Below are 8,007 nucleotides of genomic sequence, written 5' to 3'. Positions count from 1 at the left end.
GAACCTAATCTCAACCCTAACCTTAAACACACTGCTAACCTTATGCCTATCCTTAAATTAAGACCAAAAAGCATATTTTTGTTTTCATTTACTTTTACAATATAGCCAATTCAAATTTTGTGCCTGTGGTAACTAGTGGAGTCTGACTTCCACCGTGCTTCCACCATTTTAAAGTAGTCAACTGGATGAGATTCCTATGGGTTGTAGCCTCAATGCCGCTGTCATAGTCGTCAATGTCGCTGTCATAGACGCTATAATGGCACAGTCAAAGAGGAGTACTCTATCTATCTCTATGGGCTGGCCCACTCTGGAGTGGATGTGACGAGAAGCTATACAGAGGGTGGCGCTCTCGCTGAATTCAATGCGCACCCAGCGTTTGGGAATCCCCGCCAATGGCAAAAATGTATCCATGTAGATTAAATCATTTTTATTATATTATGTATTTATTTGTATAACGTTAGTGTTGAATAGAAATCAAAATTGAATTAAAACGTAAAGCATGTTGTTATAAGAACAAAGTAACACAAATTTGGCAAGATCTCTGTCTCACACACTCACACACACACACACACACAGAGTCTGGGTAACAGGCCAGTTCTGAAACTTTAATATTTAAAATGGACAGAGTATTTATCATGAGGTCATCATGATAAATACATGTGCCATCAGATTTATCAATATGGATTTGGGACTCTCTCAGGTGACATTGCGTTTTTAGGGGTGACTTTGCAGCCAGGTGACTTGCGTTTGGCCTTACACAGTTCTCATTGTCACAATATCAAACCATGGTAGCCTATGTAAAATTTGAGCAACAAACACCTCAGCAGCCTGTAGCTCACCACTCTTCAAGATAACTCCTGTCCTCTGTAAACAGGAGGCCTAGTCATTATGGCCATCACTGTAACTGACTGGCTAGCACTTGGTAATAATCTCGTTTTGTTCCTCAACAAAATGTTATTCTATATAATTTTACTATCAAATAAAATAGGCTAATATAGGCTAGTCAAAATGAATATTGTTTTTTCTTGATTGAAAACAAAATGAAAACACTTTCTGAAGTCTTGGCCTACTTTGTTGAAACCACACATAAATTGTGGTTGAACAACCGACTTTAGATTTCAGTACTATCGACAGCCGCATAAGAGGGGTCCCGAGATCTGGCATTCACCACCACAGTGCAGTGAACAGTGGCCGTCTCAAATAGGCTTAGAGAGTAACTGCCCCTAAAAAGCAACTTCTCGTTTTGAAAACGGCTTATGTGGCATCAATATGAGTCAGAAACATATATTATAGTGTCATATTTGACCATACAAAGTGTACAAAGTGTCAGTTAGTCTCATCCGAAACAGAGATTTGCGAGACAATAGGAAAAAATGGTATGTCAAGATGGTGAAGAGTACAGTAACAGTTTTCCTATAGTTATTTATTTAAAGCCTGCGCAAATTAATTGCATGTGAGATTGTGTTGGACCTGATCATAATGCCTATGGTCAATTTGGTTTGACATATCACTATGGGGCTAGTTAAGGACCATCAGTAAATTACACAATGTACGTGGGATAATGTAAAGAAAATGTCAATAGCGACAAATTTCAATGACTGAAAAACCTCAAACCAAATATAAAATGTAGAAATTCATATGCAAATATTGAAAGCATTTAATGAGATAGCTAAAATATATGCAACTTGAAGATATTGTCCCATTTACATTGTGTAATTTATTGACGGTCCCTAACCTAGCCCCAGAGCTAGGCTATTTAATGTCAAACCAACTTTGCCATGGTCACACACCTGGCTAAAGCTAATTGGCAAAAGAAGTTGGCTAGCAATAGCTATCAGCAACTTCAAGACACAAGACCTGGTTAGACTGTTTCAACTTATCTAGAAGGGTGAGTGACTGTAACTGTGTACTGTTTTGAATCCCCATGAGGTTGTTCAGCAATATTTCAAACTTTAAACTTTTACTCTTGTAAGTAATAGGGGTAGGGTAAGGTGTATGGAGAGATTTCAGTGCCAACATATATTGTATTTTAATTCCATAATTTTGAATTTGTAATTGAATCATTTAATTCATAAATTGAACTTCTATTTCATGATTTGAAAATGAATTGAATTACTTTTGCATTCAAATTAAATATTTATATATTCAATTTCAATATGGTAGATATTGCATTCATTGTCAGTGTATAAAGTTTACAAACTATAATTAAAATTTTACCAAAGTTTCATATATTACATTTTTCAGATGCATTCAGATTCAGTTTTCAAATTCAAATCTCTACATTCATATTCAAAACCAGAGACAACAACCTGGTACTTTTCCAGCAAGGAAAGGTAGAGGAAAATAAATAGAATCAAATGCTCTCTGTGATAAACAGAAGATACAAACAGAGTGGTTTTTGGTGGATTCTGAAGCCAATGTGGCATGTTGAATTTATTTTTCTTCCTATGAATTTGGCTCTAGCGTTTGAACTGTTTGAGCTATAACCCATTCATGAAAACTAAGACTCTCTGGAATATGGACGTGCCTTCTGTTCCCCTCTATGATGATCACAGGCCACACAGGACATGTTAGAAGGGAGTTTGACAAAAAAAAACAGCAATTTGTCCCCCCACAGTGGAGGTGTCATAATACCTATAAAACCTAGCAGTCAAACAGGGAAATGGTTCCAATCGTTTTTCCATCATTAATTTTTCTCATAGGGGTTTTTAAAGAAGTGCTCTCTTGGACAATGTGGCTTTTATCAATATATTTGGCTTTATTTACTCTCAGATTCAAACATTTTACGCTGAACAAAATATAAACGCACACCTGGCTAAAGCTGAAAAGATTTGGCATGGGTCCCCAGATCCTCAAAAAGTTCTACAGCTGCACCATCGAGAGCATCCTGACCGGTTGCATCACCGCCTGGCATGGCAACTGCTCGGTATCTGACCGTAAGGCGCTACAGAGGGTAGTGTGTACGGCCCAGTACATCACTGGGGCTAAGCTTCCTGACATCCAGGACCTATATACTTGACGGTGTCAGAGAAAGGCCCAATAAATAGTCAAAGACTCCAGTCACCTAAGTCATAGACTGTTCTCTCTTCTACCACACGGCAAGCAGTACGGGAGCGCCAAGTCTAGGACCAAAAGGCTCCTTAACAGCTTCTACCCCCAAGCCATAAGACTGCTGAACAACAAATTAAATGGCCATCCGGACTATTTACATGACCCCCCCCCCCCCCCCCCCCCAAGATAACATTGGTCCCGAAGATGAATGTGTTTAAATCTATATTGAAACAAAATGGCATTGCACATCTCACTAATAAGTTCCCTGTTTTCATTGTATTGCCAAATCCTATCCAAATCTTCCTAGTTACTCCGGTACTTGGGGAAAAAATACACCTTTTCTAAAACCAACATTTCATTAAATAACAAAAAAAGTGTACACTGTAGCAACTTATTTCCCTTCATAGTTTGTTTGCCTAAGTGTGACCATCATCCACAAACCACATTTTTTGACCAAACTTTGCTTTTTTTGTGTGAGCAGTTGGACATTTTTTTAGGGGGGCTAGTTACCAGATGTTTATGGAGTGATATCAGTGCCAACAGAAACTGTATTTGAATTCAATATTTTAGAATGTTTTATGCACAAATTGAATCATTTAATTCATAAATTGAACTTGTATTTCATTATTTGAAATGAATGAATATTGAATTCAGTTATAAAATGTAATTTAATTGTTATATTCAAATACACATTTTTAAGGTATCTGTGACCAACAGATGCATATCTGTATTCACAATCATGTGAAATCCATAGATTAGGGCCGAATGAATTTATTTCAAATGACTGATTTCCTTATATGAACTGTAACTCAGTAAAATCTTTGAAATTGTTGCATGTTCAAATCAAACTATATTTGTCACATGCCCCAAATACAACAGGTGACCTTACTTCCAAGCCCTTAGCCAACAATGCAGTTCAAGAAATAGACTTAATAAAATATTTGCTAAATAAACTAAAGTAAAAAAATCTAATAAATCAAAATGTAACACAAATGTAGATAACAATAACAAGGCTCTATGAAGAGGGGGTACAGGTACAGAGTCAATGTGTGGGGGTACAGGTTAGTCGAGGTCATTTGTAAAGTGACTATAGATAATAAACAGCAGTAGGGGGGCGGTTCAATTTGACTGATTTCCTTATATGAACTGTAACTCAGTAAAATCTTTGACATTTTTGCATGTTGCTTTTTTATTTTGTTCAGTGTAGGTACCATTGAACTTGTATTGGATTGCCAGGGGGACAGTCCCATTGGAGGAGGGGCCAGTTGCCCCAACACACTCACCTTAAAAACGGATAAATGGTTTTTATCTCTAAACAAGTGGATTATTTATTTTAAGTCTCCCTTAATGGTATGTATATTAAAAGGTTACATCTAACTTCATTATATTATACTGTAAATATCTAACTTTTTCTAAATGACTAAATATTAGATCAATTTACCTGAAGTTACCCTACCTTATCCTTTAACTTAAATAGACTTCTTCAGTTATTTGGACTAACCAGGCTGGTCAACTCCACTACTGTAATATTTTAGCAAATAAGCTGGGGCTTGCATGGCCAGGACAGGTGCATACATAACCAATGGTGTGGCATGTGCAGAACATTGTCTTCGAAATAGGCGGGGGTGGAGATAGAGAGGGAGTTGATGGAGAGGTTATCACTGCCGCCCAGCGTCTGTCGCCCGGTAAAGCATCAACGGCCTCGCTCGCTTAACATACAACCACTACACCACAACCGACTCGCGCCAAATCAAATGACCTTCCTTATTGTATTTTCTCTGAGGAACAAACGGTCTCTGATACGAGTGTAATTCACTTAGTCGTCATGGATGAGACACATTGTGTATAGGCTGGTATTACTCAAATGACTAAATGAAGACCAGATTTGTGCAATATTTCCAACCAAAAAGCCACTTTTCTGTCACGACTCATGAGGCCTATAGGTTCGCCAGAATTTGGCTTAGTTTCCAGTAACTTTGAACGACAACAAGGAAACGACATCACCACCCACCCTCTGTTTTATGGGGAAATAGAGCGATCACGGAGCATTAAGCGTCACCACTAAATAATTTCCCATTACTCCAACGGTAAGCCTTACCACTCCCAAACAGGCTCATTTTCCTGTTGAAACAATAGTAATTGATTTAAATGGCTCGCTATGCCGCGATGCGCCCATGATGACTTCGTGAGGGGTCTTTAAAGATTATTATCATAATTGCCATTATCCACATATATTTTCAAACGGGAGACAGAGGAAGAATATCCTGCCCTAAGCTGAACAAATAATTATTAGACTCTCGAAACAAACAGACGACCCCTTTTCCCGCAACCCCCACCACCATGTGTGGGCCCCCTCCCTGCGCCTTCATCCCCATACCTCGTTCTACAGCGGTGTGCAGTCTTAATGTATGCTAAATTAATTGATATATCTTTTATAATTGATGTGCTGTAAAAAAAAATAATGAGTAATTTACGTAATTAGCCAATTAAGGATAATTCCAGCATATGTTCAGTATGCCCAGAAGGTGTGCTTTACAAGTAGCCTAGTTGTTTGTCCAGGAGTTGGATGCTGCAGACTACAGTACCTAATTAATTGTGTTATGCATATCAGCGTGGTGTCTACTTAACGGCCCCCTTTGTGGAAACAGATTTAATATTTATCTTTCCCAAGTGTTTAAAGAGGATGTATACCCCCGTGTTAGCTTCTGTGGGCCTCAAAGGGCACCGACACATTTTTAGGCTCTGAAAAACAATGCATTCTTCATGAAGCCTATAGCCTAAATTCGTTTTAAAAGTGCTCTCTTGGTCAGCGAGCGACAAATAGAGCTGCAAATATAAAGACTAATATGTATAAAATATGCTATCCTTTGGCACCGGTGACCCTTTAGTGCTTGAAGGACTGTGGGGACGACGGCGACGACGACGACACATAATCTGTTGGCTAATTAATTGACACCGGTTTGAATATTCATATCTAATATAGCAAGCTCAGCTTAATTAAATTTGTTGACCTCTCTCCATGGAAGGTAAATCATGGAAGGCTTCATTACCCACTGGGCAAACCTGGTTGAATCAACGTTTTTTCATGTCATTTCAACCCGAAAAAACAATGTGATGATGCTGAATCAACGTGGAAAACTGACTGGATTTTAAAAAAGTAATCAATATGTCCTCTCTTTTTCACACAACTTTTAACCTACATTTTTGTTGATGTCAAGTTGAATTCACTTCAGTCGACAACTCAACCAAATGTAAATCAAAACTAGACGTTAAACCAGTAGTAGTGCATGGGTAAAATCACTGCATTGTTGGCTCTATAACCTGTTAATTCATATGTCTTGCGACCATGATATATAGGCCTAAAGGCAGAGACAATAAAAAGACAGAAGCAGAATAAATTCAGCCACATCTATGTTTTATCACAAAACCGGATAGCAACCTCTGTCCAGTGAAGTCCACAAAGCATATTCCATGTACAGTAACAGACAGCATGATGTACAGCATGGTCAAGCCAGTTAATGTTTCTGACATTTTCGGGCCACTAAACAACTATTGATTTAGAACCACAAAGGGTTACTGCAAGTTGCAGACAACTGGAGCTGCCTCCACTATTCCAGCACCATTTCAATTTCAATACTTCAACATCATCACATTTCCTCTGCTTAGTCTAATACAGTGACACCAAACGATACCAAAAATAATTTAGTCAATCAAAGTAAGCTAAATATGATGTGCCTGTCCATGATTCTGATTTCTGTGTGTGTGTTTGTGTGTGTTCGTGCAAGTAGAAACTTGTAGAAAAACGCCAATGCCATCCTCCTCTCTTTCATGTTGATGAAACGGTCTATCACTCTGTCATACAGTACATGCTTGTTGTTGTCCTAGGCTACCTGGCTAAAATGATTGCTTGCTAGCCTAACTTCCATTCATGGGCAACGTTAGCTAGTTAACAGTAGCCTTCTACATCTATCTACATATTGAACTGCCATCCTCTCAGGCCAGGGGCACAACAGTGTATGAATTAATAGTTGGATCAGAATCGTTATTATAATCATTGTCCAGTACGGAGAATGAAGTAAAACCACAAGTCAAAATCCCTATCTCCATCCATGACTAATTTAGAAAAGGGACCATTTTTGCTAGCTGGATAGCTAGCCACCAGAAGACAACGAAATTCAACAATTCAAATTTTTCTGTTAAAGACATCTGCTCTCAATGGGATTTGATAGGAGTGACGCCAAATCCAGGCTGGCTTCCCTCAACACTGTTTTTTGGTGCACCAGGACCATTTAGTTTAGCTCAACTCTGATTGGCAAATGTTTTAATACTTTTTTTGTCAAGGGAGGCCAGATGGTTGCTGGCTTCTCTTGCATTCAATGCTACAGGCGGCAACAATGTCATACTCATTTGGACAAGACAGCATCAGATAGATAGCCTACACGTAGAGAGACAGAGGGGCGCTGTTTCACTCGCTCGGAAGCTTTCTCCTGTGAGATACATTCAGCCTCTTGCGAATTGAAGGAACATTCTGAAACAAGAGAGAGACAAAAGAGAACTTGTTTTATGTTTTTTTTTGTGTTTTTTTTTGTTGAGAAGACTGGCTTCCCTTGGCATCCATGAATACACGCCACTGCGTTGAACTGACGTCTGTGCCCAGTGGGTATTTTAATGTATTTGTGGGCGCGTCAAGGGCCGAGACATTACACCTGGCAATGCAAAAGCAGGAACAGCTTTTGTTATTCTGTTTATCAACTCAGAGATGGGAGCAAGTTTGTTTACATCCTTGTAGGATACACGAGAGGGTGTTTAAACAGACAGACAGCAGGTTGGCTGCAACGAGTCTCCTCACCGCAATTAATCTCAAACAACATGATTGTGTGTGTGTGTGTGTGTGTGTGTGTGTGAGATGGCAGGTTGGTTGCAATGAATCACCTCTCAGCAATTAATCAACGTGTG

The 8,007-nt window shown here is 38.8% G+C and overlaps 1 protein-coding gene across 2 annotated transcripts in view; it reads left to right on the top strand.

The window, feature by feature from the left end:
* The first annotated feature begins 1,793 nt into the window (after positions 1–1,793).
* Positions 1,794–8,007, top strand: part of LOC110525109 (C2 calcium-dependent domain-containing protein 4C) — a 30,214-nt gene continuing 24,000 nt past the window's right edge. Inside the window, exon 1 of one of the 2 annotated variants that reach the window (XM_036979522.1) lies at positions 1,794–1,888. The gene's annotated coding sequence lies outside the window, so the exon portion shown is untranslated. The remainder of the gene's footprint in view (positions 1,889–8,007) is intronic. The other variant, XM_036979521.1, reaches the window with a different exon arrangement.

The sequence above is a fragment of the Oncorhynchus mykiss genome, chromosome 6 (genome assembly GCF_013265735.2).
Source record: "Oncorhynchus mykiss isolate Arlee chromosome 6, USDA_OmykA_1.1, whole genome shotgun sequence".
Lineage (NCBI taxonomy): Eukaryota > Metazoa > Chordata > Actinopteri > Salmoniformes > Salmonidae > Oncorhynchus > Oncorhynchus mykiss.
The sequence above is the reverse complement of the archived record's forward strand: the minus strand, read 5'-3'. Positions and strand labels throughout refer to the sequence as shown.